Source organism: Nannobrachium achirus, assembly GCF_963921795.1.
Source record: "Nannobrachium achirus genome assembly, chromosome: 18".
Classification (NCBI taxonomy): Eukaryota; Metazoa; Chordata; class Actinopteri; order Myctophiformes; family Myctophidae; genus Nannobrachium; species Nannobrachium achirus.
The window spans coordinates 13,410,761-13,425,805 of NC_137825.1; the positions used below are offsets into that span (position 1 = coordinate 13,410,761).

Here is a 15,045-nt window from a genome sequence, read left to right on the forward strand (position 1 = left end):
AGCCCTGTGGGAAGGTTGATGTCCAATGGCAATGACAACATGTTTGCCGTTTTTAACCAAGGCAGCCCCCGAGGCATGACTTGACGATCCTGGACCTTCAACGACAATATTGAACTGGTAGACACCTTTCAATGGTGCAGTAAAGAAACCTGGGTTTGCAAAACATATTGATTTAGTTTAGACTTTAGAGATTTACTTTGGCTTTCCCAATCCACAGGAACAAAACTGATTGAACAAAAAGATGGAAATATGACATTTCTGTTCATTTCATCAGCGATTACAGTAGCTCATATAATTAGGTGATTATAAATTACTGTGACAGTTGTATGTAAACATAACAGTTCTCATGAAGTGTTAATGTATTACTGTGTGAATCACTATAGGCCTACCTGTATTTTGATTATACGCATTGCCAACATTGGTGATGACATCTCTGTAGATCAGTTTAGTTTGTACATTGTAAGGTCCTATGGTTCCACTTCCAGTTTCCATAATTGAGGCTGAGAAAGCCACTTGTTTGACTGAAAAACACATGTGACATCAGTGTTAATTTCAACAACTACTTTTTTTCACTGACGAAAACTGATGACTAAATATATTGACAATTTTGTCTACAAATAAAAACTAGACTAAAATGTTAGGGAGGAGAAGAGATCCAGTAGAACTAAAAGACAAGTCATTTTATGTTTGGTTGCGCTCAGGTATTGCGCTCTGAAAATAGCAGATCTACAAGCCATCAAGGCCCACCAAACATTTCTGTCGACAAAATCAACTGTAGATTTAGTCGACTAAAATCTTATGACATTTAGTCAACTAAAACTAGACTAAATTTAAAATATGACAAAAAAAAAAAAAAATAGCAGTCAAAATGAGCACCGTAATAGGACAACTATTGTTGCAATCCAGTATTAGTCTATTAATACACGCATGATTCTGCCTTACCTTCATTCAGCTTCTGTAGAGACTGTACCTCATGCTCTGTTGCATTTGATCTGCTTTCAATGGTTTCAAGAGCAGCTGAGAATTTATGACATGCAAAAAAACAAACAATCAAGTTTATGAACATAATTGTAAAATATTTCTGCACAATTATTTGGTTATTGATTGATTGATTGAAGACTTTATTAGAAGTTTGCATAGGAAAAGGTACAGTTTCATGACGGTACAGTTCACTGGTACAAGGTCTACTAAAAGGAGATCCATGAAAAGACTAAGCTTATTTCCACTGGAAACTATTGAAGTATCTCATATAACATTGAATGACAGACAAATAGAACACAGTACTATGCAGTATATATGTAAAGAAAAACAAAAAAAAATATTCTTAGGGAACGGTCACACCGCACTTTTATTCTACCTTAAGGGTGGATGCATTTCAATGGGAATGGAGCGTTTTTTGGCCGAAATCCACAAATGGTAGCAAACCACTCCATTCCCAATGAAGTACATTGGCAGAATCTCATAGGTAGAATATTATTCCGGTGTGAACGTATATATTCAATAGAATTACCTTTCATTAGACTTCCACTGTCCTTCACTGCTCTTAGCTCCTTCTGGGTTAGACTTCCACTGTCCTTCACTGCTCTTAGCTCTTGCTGGGTCCGCTGCAGGTCAACACGCTGCTCTGCAGTGGTGGGGAAAAGTACTCACAATGTAAAAGACTACAATATTCAGAAGACATGCTCTGTTACAAGTAAAAGTTCAGAATTCAAAATGTATTTGCGTAAAAGTACAAAAGTATCGGTACAGATATTCCGGTTTCACTCATTTTCAGATGTATAAAGAATATCAAATCTTTAGAAAATAGCAGATCTACAAGCTCACATAGGCGATCTTCTATTTCTGAATGACCGAAATGTATATAGAGATTAAGTGGTTATAGGCTGTAGGTTTTGTACAAATAATCAAAATCTACAAAGTAACTGGTAACTAAAGTTATAAAGTAAGGTGGAGTAAAAGTACAATATTTGCCTAAGAGATGTAGTGGAGTAGAAGTAAAAGTACAGAAAATGACAGCAAAGTAAAAAAATACCTCAAAATTGTACTTAAGCACAGTACTTGAGTAAATACACTTAACTGTTATGTTACTTTACACCACTGCTGCTCTGTCATCAGAGCAGTCATGTTGTAACAAAACACGTTTGTAAAATATTTCAACAAGTGTTTAGTTTATGCATACACTGAGGTCAGAACTATACCTTTAATCAGTCTTTCACTGTCCCCGAGTCTGTCCATGGCTGCTCTCAGCTCCTGCTGGGTGTGTCGTAGTTCAACTCTCTGCTCGGCCATCAGAGCGCTCATCTCTCTCAGCACAGCATGGATGTCAGGCTGACAGCCTTGTTGGGTGAAGGTAGAGGCCTTTTCTCCCTGTGTGCAGTGGTGGAAAGTAACAGTGTTGATTTAGTAACTCAGAGTATTTATATAGCGCCTTGGATAAAGGCGCAATAATTTAATACACCATTTGTCTACATTAACTCAAGAAGGTTACTTTACTTGAGTATTGTTAACTTTTTCAATAGGCCTACTTCATACTTCTAATCCTTTCACATCTTAAATTTCAAATTACGTTGTAGATTTAGATTATACAGATTATACATGTACTGTATGCACACTCACAGTATATGAGGGATTGAATAGGTATCTCTCTAGAAGTAATGTTGGAGACCTGGGCCCGTTGGGCAGAACAGTCACCATTAATGTCCAGTTGTGCAATACCCGTTCTATTAGTCTGTGATGTCATTACTATGACAGAGTATGACGTCAGCATGCAGACAGACGGACATGGTGGCGACACTGTATATTATCAGTGATGTCAGCATACAGACAGACAGTGGAAATCATCTCCAAACTTTGGCATTGTTTCAGCATGCGGCTGTTACCATGGCGGAAAAACTGTTGGTCAGCATGCGGTCAGACGGACAGACATTCAGTAAATGAATAGTTAGATTGCAAAACATACACATTAACCAATTAAGACCACAGGACTTTTACTACATCTATATTGAATCATTTACTTACCACCACCGTCTGTGTGTCAGACTGATCACTGGTCCTTCCTGCTCTGTTAACCAGCTGCTGTGGAATGTCATTCATGCTAGCCTGGTCTACAGTGTCTCCTCTGGCCTCTGTACATGACAGGCAGCCTAATAGCAACAACCCTAGAAATGCAAACATTGTTGTGTCTCCGTATCTGTTGGATGCAGTCATTCTAATATCTCCTCACTCTTGTTCTGGTTTGAGCTACTTTGTCTCTGTTGACCCGTTTAAATAGATCCACAACACGTGTGTATTAATACAATTATTAACCCAGTGTTATCTAATTGTATTCATCTTATCAAAATGTGCTTTCATTGAACTGTGAGGCTTGTGTTTCTTCGCTTATTTCCTCCATAAAACAAAGATTACCAGGAATAAGACACGCTTCAAAGCAGTCATAAAAGCCAAAACAACGTTGAGTGGCTATTGTAAAATCCAACATACTTCCACGTGCTTGTGTTATCTAAACACATTTATTTTTCCCTTCTTTAGTTCCTCCATAAAACAATAAGGCTTACAGGACAAAGATCACACAGCATGTTTACAGTATGTTGTTTTGGATCAAACTGCTGGATGGACAAGTTTCATGTTGATTAGATTTTGAGACTATTGAAATTCTGACTTTAGGGTGGCACTATAGCAACGATTTATAACCTATTAGTCTGGTAGGAATTATGCCTCCCATGCACCTGAGAGTAATTTTTTTCTAACCTACCTTTTTAGAATCCTTAAGGTGTCTAGTTAATGAATTTTGATGTTCCCAGATCCAATTATTGTCCCATATATTTTTTTTAACCATATATTGTGCCCGTCCTGGATTTTCGGCTGTTAAAACTAAGAACTTTAAATCAACATAGCTCCTGAACTATACATCCGACAGAAACCATTCGCCCCGCCCCATTTTATGTTCGTCTTTGTTCCCGTTCCAATTTGATCTGCTAATTTCCGTCTGCCATCACTTCCAACTTCTCTTGTTTACCCTGTATGCTTTGTGAGTTCTCTCTCTCTCTCTCTCTCTCTCTCTCCCCCTCTCTCTCTCTCTCTCTCTCTCTCTCCCTCCCTCCCTCTCTCTCTCTATCTCACACACACACACACACACACACACACACACACACACACACACACACACACACACACACACACACCAGTGTTGTCTTCACACTCGTGCTGTGTAGCCTACTACTGTACCTTTGCTTGTTCATGATTAACTTCTGCTTCACTTTGCCAGAGGAACGAGCACACAGCCAGTCTGTCTGTCTGTCTGCCAATATATATATTCATTGTTTGAATAGTAAATCATATATGACCATATAGCCTATAATAAACGGATAAATACAATGTATCATCATATCCCACTCCCATTGATTCCCTACTGATTCCCACTCCCATTGATTCCCTATTGATTCCCTATTGGTTCCTTATCCCTGCCATTTCCAATGGCAGTGGAAAAGTTACCCTAGTAATCAATAAAGATAGGTCATTGATGATGAAAGTTCCGTCATTTTTGAGGAGTTACCCTGCCATTTCCAATGGCAGCGGAATAAAAGTATATAAAAAGTTACAGGTTACCCTAGAAGTCTATAAAGTTTCCCTAGAACTATAATGTGTTGCCCTGTCAGGCAACCACACTAATAATAACTAGAGAAATTGCAATTTGGGAAATTGCGAGTGTGGTTGCCTAAAAAGTTACCTTACTCTTACATCACTAAAAGTTACTCACTATATATGGTGTTTCCCATTCAAAGTCAATGGGAAAGGTCAGATACCTAAAAGTTACCTTACTATATATGGTGTTTCCCATTCAAAGTCAATGGGAAAGGTCAGATACCTAAAAGTTACTCACTATATATGGAGTTTCCCATTCAAGTCAATGAGACTAAGAATTGTAAAAACTGCAAAATTCCCCAGAGTAATAATGTGGTTGCCCTGGCAACCACACTAACTACAAATTTGCAAACCTGGGCAATTGCAAGTGTGGTTAACTTGTACTGACGCGAGTCGCGAGGAATTGACTGGGATATGAAAAGATATCTGGCCTTACAACACAGATAACTTCAGTTAAAAGGTGGGCAAAACACAGGTTCACTTTATCTGGCATGAAAGTTCTCTGACCCAGAACAATAGTGTGTTGCCTATAGCAACCACACTAATAATCCTAAAAACCAACATGAAGAAGGAAATGTGATAAGATCGGGAGTTTGTCGATATTTCGACATAACATTTGTTCAGCGTTCCATTTGTTCGTCGCAGGTGAATGTTAACCTGGTGAAATGTTAACCTGCAGACGCTGGTGAATGCTAACCTGGTGAATGTTAACCACTATGCCTAACCCAAACCCTAACCCTAAACTCAGTAAAACTATGCCTAAACATAAAACCTACCCCTAACCCTAACCCTTAGTCAAAATAATGACACATAGAAATAGCGAGAATTGCCCGATAAGATCGTGGATCATGATTCTGGATAAAAACAACTGTGTATGATATTTTTGCCATATCGCCCACCCCTAAGCCTGTCATCATACTATTGGCTGAGACAAGGCACTGGATAAAAGTTGGCAAGCCATGGGTGGACTGAATAGGTTATCACATGTCCCAACCGAACCAGTACAACGGGCAGGGTTTTGAGGTAAATTTTCCTTGGAAATCATGGCATTCAATGCGACCAGACCTCATAAACTGAGGCAGCCTTTCGCCGGAGGTGACAGCCAATCAGCGCAGCCGTGGGAGGTGCGTCTTACTAATTTGGGTGTTGACGTCACCAACAAGCTCTTGAGCTCTTCATATAAGACAGAGCATGTTTTGTCCATGAATGCACAAAGATGTTTAGCCCACATCCACAACTTTACTCTTCCTATAAGAGGAAGCAGCGCATAAACAAAAAGATATGGGATGCCCGGTGTGTCAAGTTCACGCAGGTCTATGGGCAGCCCCTCAGCAGCCGCTATGCGCCATCGAGACCGAAAGGAGGTGGGCTGTGGGCTTCTAAAAGTATCAATCCCTTGTTGTACAGCAACGAGGTTCTGGCGGAGAGGAATGCCAAGCTCACCCAGCAGATAAGCAGGATGGTCGGCGAGCCGGATTACAAGGGTGAGTCGTCTTACTCCAGCATGCTGATGGGCACACCGGAACACAAGTTGGGAGAGATGATCCCGGACTGGAGAACCTATGAACCGGAAGATTACAAGGGAACAGCAGCGGAGAGGGCGAACCAGACCAAATCCTTCTTCTCTAGGCCGTCCTCGGACGGTCCGCCCAGTGCTGCTGGACTGGACGAGGAGAGCATACTGATGGCCGAGAATCAGACTCTGGCACAGGAGCTCAGCTCAGCTTACAGGGGATCAGCGCAGCATATCAACCAGGTCATCTCGGAGAACAGCAAATTGGAAGAGGAGAAACAGGAGCTGATTCAGTACATGAAGGATATGATGAACAGCGCAATGGGAATGTTCCAGGAAGTGAAAGAGTCCTTCCCGAACGAAAAGGTCTTGACGAAATTGGAAGCCGCGACAAAGGAGCCGACCACCAAGGAAGTGAAAGAGAACCTCGTGGGTGTCTTTGAGAAAATATTCAACTCGATGACGGACGATCAAAAGAAAACCAGGGAAGACTTTGAAGAGCACTTCAAGGAGGTGATGTCAGAACTCCAGTATTTCAGGAATGAAATGGCTGCGAGAGACAAGGAACAGGAAGAGGAGAGAAAGGAACTGGTCAAGGAGAACAAGAATTTGGCAGAAAAGTTTAACAAAGCAGTGCAGAAGGCCAAAGACACTGAGGAAAAACTGGACACTTTAAAGACCGAGTTCCAGGAAGTGAAAAAATCCCTCCTCTCGAGCCAACAGGCCCTGAAGGACACTAAAGAGGAGAATGCCAATCTTGCGATAAACCTGGAACTTATCACGACTAGGTTGAAAACCAAAGAATCTAATTGGGAAGTGGAGAAGGAGAAATTACACACAGGCTACAGGGATGAGTTGGGTGAGAAAGACAGGACCTGGAAGAAGCATGGACAGAAACTGGTAAGGGAAAACAACGCGTTGGCTGAAAGGTGCAACTCCATAACGCAAAAGCTCAGCAAAAAAACTAGATTGCTTGAAGTTGCAATGAATGACTTAAAGCTACTGAACGAGACCCTGGAGGCAACAAAAAAGGCCAAGGACGAAATTATAGAGGATAATGCAAAACAAAAGGCGGAATTCCTTCAGAAGCAGAGTGCAGCTGAGACAAAGCACACTCAAGAAATGGAGTCAAAAGAAACCAGAATCAAAAACCTCCAGACTGAGATTAAGGAGACTTTGAAAAGCACTTCAAGGAGGTGATGTCAGAGGAGTTACCCTGCCATTTCCAATGGCAGTGGAATAAAAGTATATAAAAAGTGAAAGGTTACCCTGGAAGTCTATAACGTTTCACTAGAACTATAATGTGTTGCCCTGTCAGGCAACCACACTAATAATAACTACAAATTTGTTCGGCGTTCCATTTGTTTGTCGCAGGTTAGGTAACCTGTTGAAATGTTAACCTGCAGACGCTGGTGAATGTTAACCACTATACCAAACCCTAACCTCAGTAAAACTATGCCTAACCCTAAAACCTACCCCTAACCCTAACCCTTAGTCAAAATAATGACACAGAACTAGCGAGAATTGCCCGATAAGATCGTGGATCGTGATTCTAGATAAAAACAATTGTGTATGATATTTTTGCCATATCGCCCACCCCTAAGCCGGTCATCATACTATTGGCTGAGACAAGGCACGGGATAAAAGTTGGCAAGCCATGGGTGGACTGAATAGGTTATCACATGTCCGAACCAGTACAACGGGCAGGGTTTTGCAGCCTTTCGCCGGAGGTGACAGCCAATCAGCGCAGCCGTGGGAGGTGCGTCTTACTAATTTGGGTGTTGACGTCACCAACAAGCTCTTGAGCTCTTCATATAAGACAGATCATGTTTTGTCCATGAATGCACAAAGATGTTTAGCCCACATCCACAACTTTACTCTTCCTATAAGAGGAAGCAGCGCATAAACAGAAAGATATGGGATGCCCGGTGTGTCAAGTTCACGCAGATCTATGGGCAGCCCCTCGGCAGCGGCTATGCGCCATCGAGACCGAAAGGAGGTGGGCTGTGGGCTTCTAAAAGTATCAATCCCTTGTTGTACAGCAACGAGGTTCTGGCGGAGAGGAATGCCAAGCTCACCCAGCAGATAAGCAGGATGGTCGGCGAGCCGGATTACAAGGGTGACTCGTCTTACTCCAGCATGCTGATGGGCACACCGGAACACAAGTTGGGAGAGATGATCCCGGACTGGAGAACCTATGAACCGGAAGATTACAAGGGAACAGCAGCGGAGAGGGCGATGCCCCGGGACCCGTTTAGACCGGATTTCGTCAGAGGCGGAGCAGAGTCGAACCAGACCAAATCCTTCTTCTCTAGGCCGTCCTCGGACGGTCCGCCCAGTGCTGCTGGACTGGACGAGGAGAGCATACTGATGGCCGAGAATCAGACTCTGGCACAGGAGCTCAGCTCAGCTTACAGGGGATCAGCGCAGCATATCAACCAGGTCATCTCGGAGAACAGCAAATTGGAAGAGGAGAAACAGGAGCTTATTCAGTACATGAAGGATATGATGAACAGCGCAATGGGAATGTTCCAGGAAGTGAAAGAGTCCTTCCCGAACGAAAAGGTCTTGACGAAATTGGAAGCCGCGACAAAGGAGCCGACCACCAAGGAAGTGAAAGAGAACCTCGTGGGTGTCTTTGAGAAAATATTCAACTCGATGACGGACGATCAAAAGAAAACCAGGGAAGACTTTGAAGAGCACTTCAAGGAGGTGATGTCAGAACTCCAGTATTTCAGGAATGAAATGGCTGCGAGAGACAAGGAACAGGAAGAGGAGAGAAAGGAACTGGTTAAAGAGAACAAGAATTTGGCAGAAAAGTTTAACAAAGCAGTGCAGAAGGCCAAAGACACTGAGGAAAAACTGGACACTTTAAAGACCGAGTTCCAGGAAGTGAAAAAATCCCTCCTCTCGAGCCAACAGGCCCTGAAGGACACTAAAGAGGAGAATGCCAATCTCGCGATAAACCTGGAACTTATCACGACTAGGTTGAAAACCAAAGAATCTAATTGGGAAGAGGAGAAGGAGAAATTACACGAAGGCTACAGGGATGAGTTGGGTGAGAAAGACAGGACCTGGAAGAAGCATGGACAGAAACTGGTAAGGGAAAACAACGCGTTGGCTGAAAGGTGCAACTCCATAACGCAAAAGCTCAGCAAAAAAACTAGATTGCTTGAAGTCGCAATGAATGACTTAAAGCTACTGAACGAGACCTTGGAGGCAACAAAAAAGGCCAAGGAGGAAATTATACAGGACTTAGCAAATCAAAAGGAGGACAACCGTCAAAAGCAGAGTGCAGCTGAGAAAAAGCACACTCAAGAAATGGAGTCAAAAGAAACCAGAATCAAAAAACTCCAGACCGAGATTAAGGAGCTCACTGAAGAGCGGGAGAAAAACAAGAAGAAAGCTTCTGGTGCCAGTAGTATATTCAACAAAAAGAAAGAGAACTCTAACCCTAAATAGAAACCGCCTCAAATCAACTTTTATTTTATTTCATCTTTTGTTATTTAGTGTGGTTAACCAAACTATAGTTCTGGGGAAGCTTTATTTCTGGATAAACTTTTCAGAATGTGCCAACAGTGGGGGTTTGTGTGGTTTATACAATATTGTGTAGTATAATGTCCTAGTGTTTCCTGTTATGCCTTGTTACTGTTACCTGACTTGTCGCACCTCACTGTGATTATTTATGTCCTCCAGTCTCTTCTTAGTCTTTCAGCCAATCATGTGTTAGTCAGTGTCTATTTAAACCTCCCTGTGTTCATTGTTCCCTTGTCAGGTTATAGTCAGTGTTTTGCTGTGTGTTCCTGCCTATATGTATACCCTGCTGTAAGCCTGTGTATTAGTTAATTTCTTCTGTGAGTGCGTTTTTCCCCTACATGTCATTAGTTTAGTGTTTCCCCAAATAGTTTAGTTTCCCAGGCTACTTCCTCACCTCCTTGTGTTTCCTGTTTATTGTTAATAAATACTGTGACTGGCCACGGTGAAATGTCGCTATTTCTGCGTGTCATTACTTCGACTACGGGCGTCGGCAGGTTAGCTACTCACCGGTGTCAGGGTTACTGAGGTTGGGTTTAGGCATATAGGGGTTAACATTCACCAGCGTCGGCAGGTTAGCATTTCACCACATTCACCCGCTGGGACGTATAGAACAAATGTTAAGTCGAAATATCGACAGAAGAAGATAACTTTTTTTGTAGAAAATTAATCTCTGACTGATGAGCAGGGTGCAAGGACTGACTGATATATGTTTGACTTGAGAAAGTTGTTATGGCATGGTGAACCTTGTACATATTGTTCTTTGTGCTACAGGTATACGTTATATTCTGTATATTCTGTCGGCTGCTAAATTGTTCTCCCATAATGTTCTGTCCATTCTTTTTTTACAGCCTGGCTCTGTATGAGGCGAACCATCAAGGAATGGCTCTGTCGGGGGGTAGCCTTTTAGTAAGCCATGTTAGGGTAAGACACATGTCAACCTGGCTCACGCATCCCCACATCGTCATTTGGTTTCAAATCAAAACATATTTTTCTATATTTTTTACTGACGTTTATAAACTCTTCAACAATAGCAAGAGACTTGGGGAAAAAAACCCTGGATGCAAAAGTGAAGATAAGTTCTTGCATAAGAGACACGATCGCCGCCATTACTGCTCTAAGCACAGACTTAAGCTGAATACTTCCACAGACAATCACGTCACAAAAGTGTCTGCTGCAATTAGAATTGGAATTTCAGAAATACTGCAGTCAGAGAGACACTGGCCTCTGTACCCCGATCTGAGTTCCCAGAAGTTCTTATTGTACCCAGGCTTTTTAGCTGGGTGTGGTGAAGCCACCCCAGTTCTCGGCAAAAACTCAATGCCTTTGCCGAGAACTGTGCTGAAGTGACGCCATCAGGAAGCGCTCGAAAATGCAGACAAGTCCTCTGCCTCGCGGAGCTAGGCTCACATCACGTGTTCGTTTCTATTGGATGGTGCACTCACCACCTCAAAGGAGTTGAAAACGAGCTCTCTCGCTCTTTTGGGCCCCAATAGTTGCTTTTGGTAGCCCCCTCTCATAGTGGTTCACTCCATGCAGGCGGCGGAGCAGGGATATGTAGTTGGAAATGTCCCTCCATTTACACACACTATGGTTTTTGACTGGTCTATTTATTTATTTATGTATTTTCCGCGACCAGCGCTTGGTGTAGCAGAGCAGCCGACTGTCATCATTTGGGATTGGAATGGAGCGATTCTTTTGGACGATAGAAACATTGACAGCCAAGAAAAATCCATCAGAAGAACGCAATCGTTCACTCGCCATCGGAAAGTTGACTTATTATTAAGATAACAAGACTATTATAATGGCTGGCTAACGCTAACTGCAGGCTACATCGTAACTTAAAACCTAATAAAATGGGACCCAACTTTGCTCTTTACTTTGAGCACCTATTCAGTCTACACTAAATCTATTTTTGACAATCTATGAGTGCCAAAAATCTACAAGCTCTCAATGCAACGCGTTTAAGCCAGTATTGTTGGTTTATGTTCCCCTTGGCATAGAATATAGAGGCCCCCCGGCTTCTATATTCTATGCCACATGTTTGCATATGCACTGCAGTGTTCAATCGCCTGGTAGAGACACTATTACAACAAGATATGATCAATTAAACGTGCCACAATATAAAAAAAACAACAGCCATTAAGTCATCAATAATGTTTTATACCGTAGAAGAGAATAGCAGTTTAATACCAAGGACAGAACGCCTATCGTTTAATATGCAGGATTTACACACTGCCTTAGTCCCGTATTCATTGCCATATGTTTTAAACTTTATTTTCTGTAGATTTGAAACATGTATTAGGGTTTGCCTCTGCTGTGTGTAAATCCATTCCCTGCATGATAATTAATACCAGTGGTGGAAAACGTACTCACATACTTTACTCATGTAAAACTCAAAACTGCAATATAGCAATACTCTGTTACAAGTGAAAGTCCGGAATTCAAAATGTATTTGAGTAAAAGTATGAAAGTGTTGGCATCAAAATGTTGTTACAATTAAAAGTACAAAATGTTCGACCCACGGTTGGGTCGTGATTAGCATAGTAAATTGATTGATTGAATAATTTATTAGACAGAAATGCAAAACAGTCAAGTACGTTGGTGTAGTCGACTTTATTATTCTTTGTTATGCTAAAGAAAACGACAAGTGCACCCAGCTTAATATTGACTGTGTCAATTCTAGTTAGATGACAACCAGACATCAGATATGGACTAGTCTAGTGCACCCAGCCGACTTGATGGTGGATTTCACATGGATATGTAAGAATGTCATTAACTGAACCAAAGATCTCTCAAGATTACGTCAAACCTTTTGTTTCGCACAGTCACTGTAGAAATACAACAACAAATGAGACGCAATAGACTGGCTAAATGATATTCACTGGTTTCATCCACAAGATCTCACAATTAATGGACAATAGACTGCCTTTGTTGACACACACAGTCTGTTGAGTGATGATGGATGGTCAGGTGCCATGGTAGAGCTGTTTATACATCAAATAGTACTAGACCTAACACAGTACCTGTAGGCCTACTGTGTGAGTGTGTATGTCAGAACTGAATAGGGTCAAATATTCAATTAACCTAAACTCCTAATCCACTTCATACTATGTGTTACTGTTTACTATACTATTTAATGAGCCAGCCTACTGTGGCTTCTTCAAGGCTCCATTGTCCATGACTTTTACCTGACTTAATCCCAACGTATTACTGGGGTTGTGAGTTAAATCTCTATTCCTTTTGTTCCAGTTTTTCATCATTCATAAAAAAGAGAGCTAAAAGTTATCTCTCAAGAGTATAGGCCCTATTATGTTGGCACGGAACAGGTTAACAATTCCAATCAACACCATTTTTTCCAAGCCTTTTAATACCTTTCATACCTTGCCTCACTCTCTGTTTGATTATAATTTGGCAATCTGACAAGATAGCCTATGGCAATTATTTCATTGCTCCATTGCCCATGGCAGCATTTCTGAGTTCTAAATTAAATATCTTTCAGCGGTGCTCCTGTAAGGAGCTAACCGCTCCTACATGTGGCTTTGTCCGTTTGTCCTGTGTCTGCCCATGCACCCAGGGTCTCAATGGCCAAATTAACTCATAAATAGCACACTTCACACACAGTTTTTATTTATTTATTTGACATTTAATGTTTAAACTGACTTTTATTACTTTAGAGAAGAACTGCACTCTGTCGAGGTGCCAACTTGCTCCAACGCAAAAGTAGTCCATGAGTTCTGCTCAGCACTGGCATCACCACTGTCGATGCCAGTGACATCACCACGAATGCTGGTCCCTCATTGGCTGTTAAAGATGACGTTGCCGGAAGTGCTGATCCCCGATTGGGCTACAGGCTTAAACACACACAGACACCGACATACAGTACCTACAGTACATACGCAGCCGAATGCAGTACTTGCGCGCTCTGCTGGTGCAAGTAACGCAAGGTTCATGTCATTACATGATAATAATCTGAACACCTCTAAGCCAACTGGAATGTGTGTGGTTTGAATTATCCGGAAAAGAGAGAGAACGTTTTCGAGCGGTGCAAACAGCTCCTACATTTCACTTTCACAGTAAATGTATGGATAGCCAAAATGTGTTTGCACCGCTCTCTTCGCACAGGTGCGAATTTTACAGCAATTTAACACAACAGCAGGGCCCAAAATAGGTTCCAAGACTCTTATCTGTAACTGAGCAGCGTGTAATGGTGGAAAAAGTCATCACATTTTTGACAGAAGCAAAAGTATCAATAGAAATACTCTGTTACAAGTAAAAGTCTGGAATTCAAAAATGACCTGAGTAAAAGTTCATAAGTATTGTTATAAAAATTTACTTAAATTATCAAATGTAGAAAGTACAAATTTTGCACAATGTCTCATTTCACAAGTCTTAAAATGTATGAACATCTTTTGAAATTAGCAGATCTACAAGCTCACGATCGCGGCACATTGTGAGCTTGTAGATTGGCTATTTTCAAATGGTCATGTATATAAAAATCTAAATTTACAAAAGTAACTAGCAGTAGACCCCCCCAACCTGATGAGCACTAAGAGTTGAGGGATTACATTTTGTATAACACTGTTCTAGTGTGAAAATAGCAGATCTATTTGCGAGGCGTTGTGAGCATGTAGATCTGCTATTTTCACACTTTTACGCCACTACAATATTTGGATCCGAGATGTTAATGTAAAAGTATTGGAAATTTGAAATGTAATGCAAATACCGGTACCTCAAAATTGTACTTATTAAGTACTGTACAGTGCTTAAGTAAATCTACTTTGTTTCTTTACACCACTGGTAGCGTATGGAGACCAATACAGAGCCTGTGAGATGCGTTACAACCAACCAAGTTGTGCGTGAGCAGTGCGTGTATAAATCAGGCTTAGACTTTTGTCTCCTAGCCCTTGATCAAAGTTTACAACAGGGTTCCCCAATTAGTTTTCCCCAAGGGCCGAATTATGTCTAGGGTACCAAGCCGAGGGCCACAACATTGAATTATGTCTAGGGTACCAAGCCGAGGGCCACAACATTGAATTATGTCTAGGGTACCAAGCCGAGGGCCACAACATTGAATTATGTCTAGGGTACCAAGCCGAGGGCCAGAACATTGAATTATGTCTAGGGTACCAAGCCTAGGGCCACAACATTGAATTATGTCTAGGGTACCAAGCCGAGGGCCACAACATTGCAGGGGCGGATGGTGGACGTTCCCGCTACTCCAGCGACAGTTCAGATATGGTCGTTGTCAGGTGAGAATCTTGTATGTCCAAAACCGTTCGTTTTGCATTTATCATTTTAAAAATCACACCCAATGTGAAGTGAGCGGTGGTCGTGCTTGCATAACATCTTCAGAC

At 41.7% G+C, this 15,045-nt stretch overlaps 1 protein-coding gene across 3 annotated transcripts in view; it reads left to right on the forward strand.

The window, feature by feature from the left end:
* Positions 1-15,045, forward strand: part of eef2k (eukaryotic elongation factor 2 kinase) — a 369,092-nt gene that overhangs the window by 88,162 nt on the left and 265,885 nt on the right. The gene's annotated exons all lie outside the window — the stretch shown is intronic.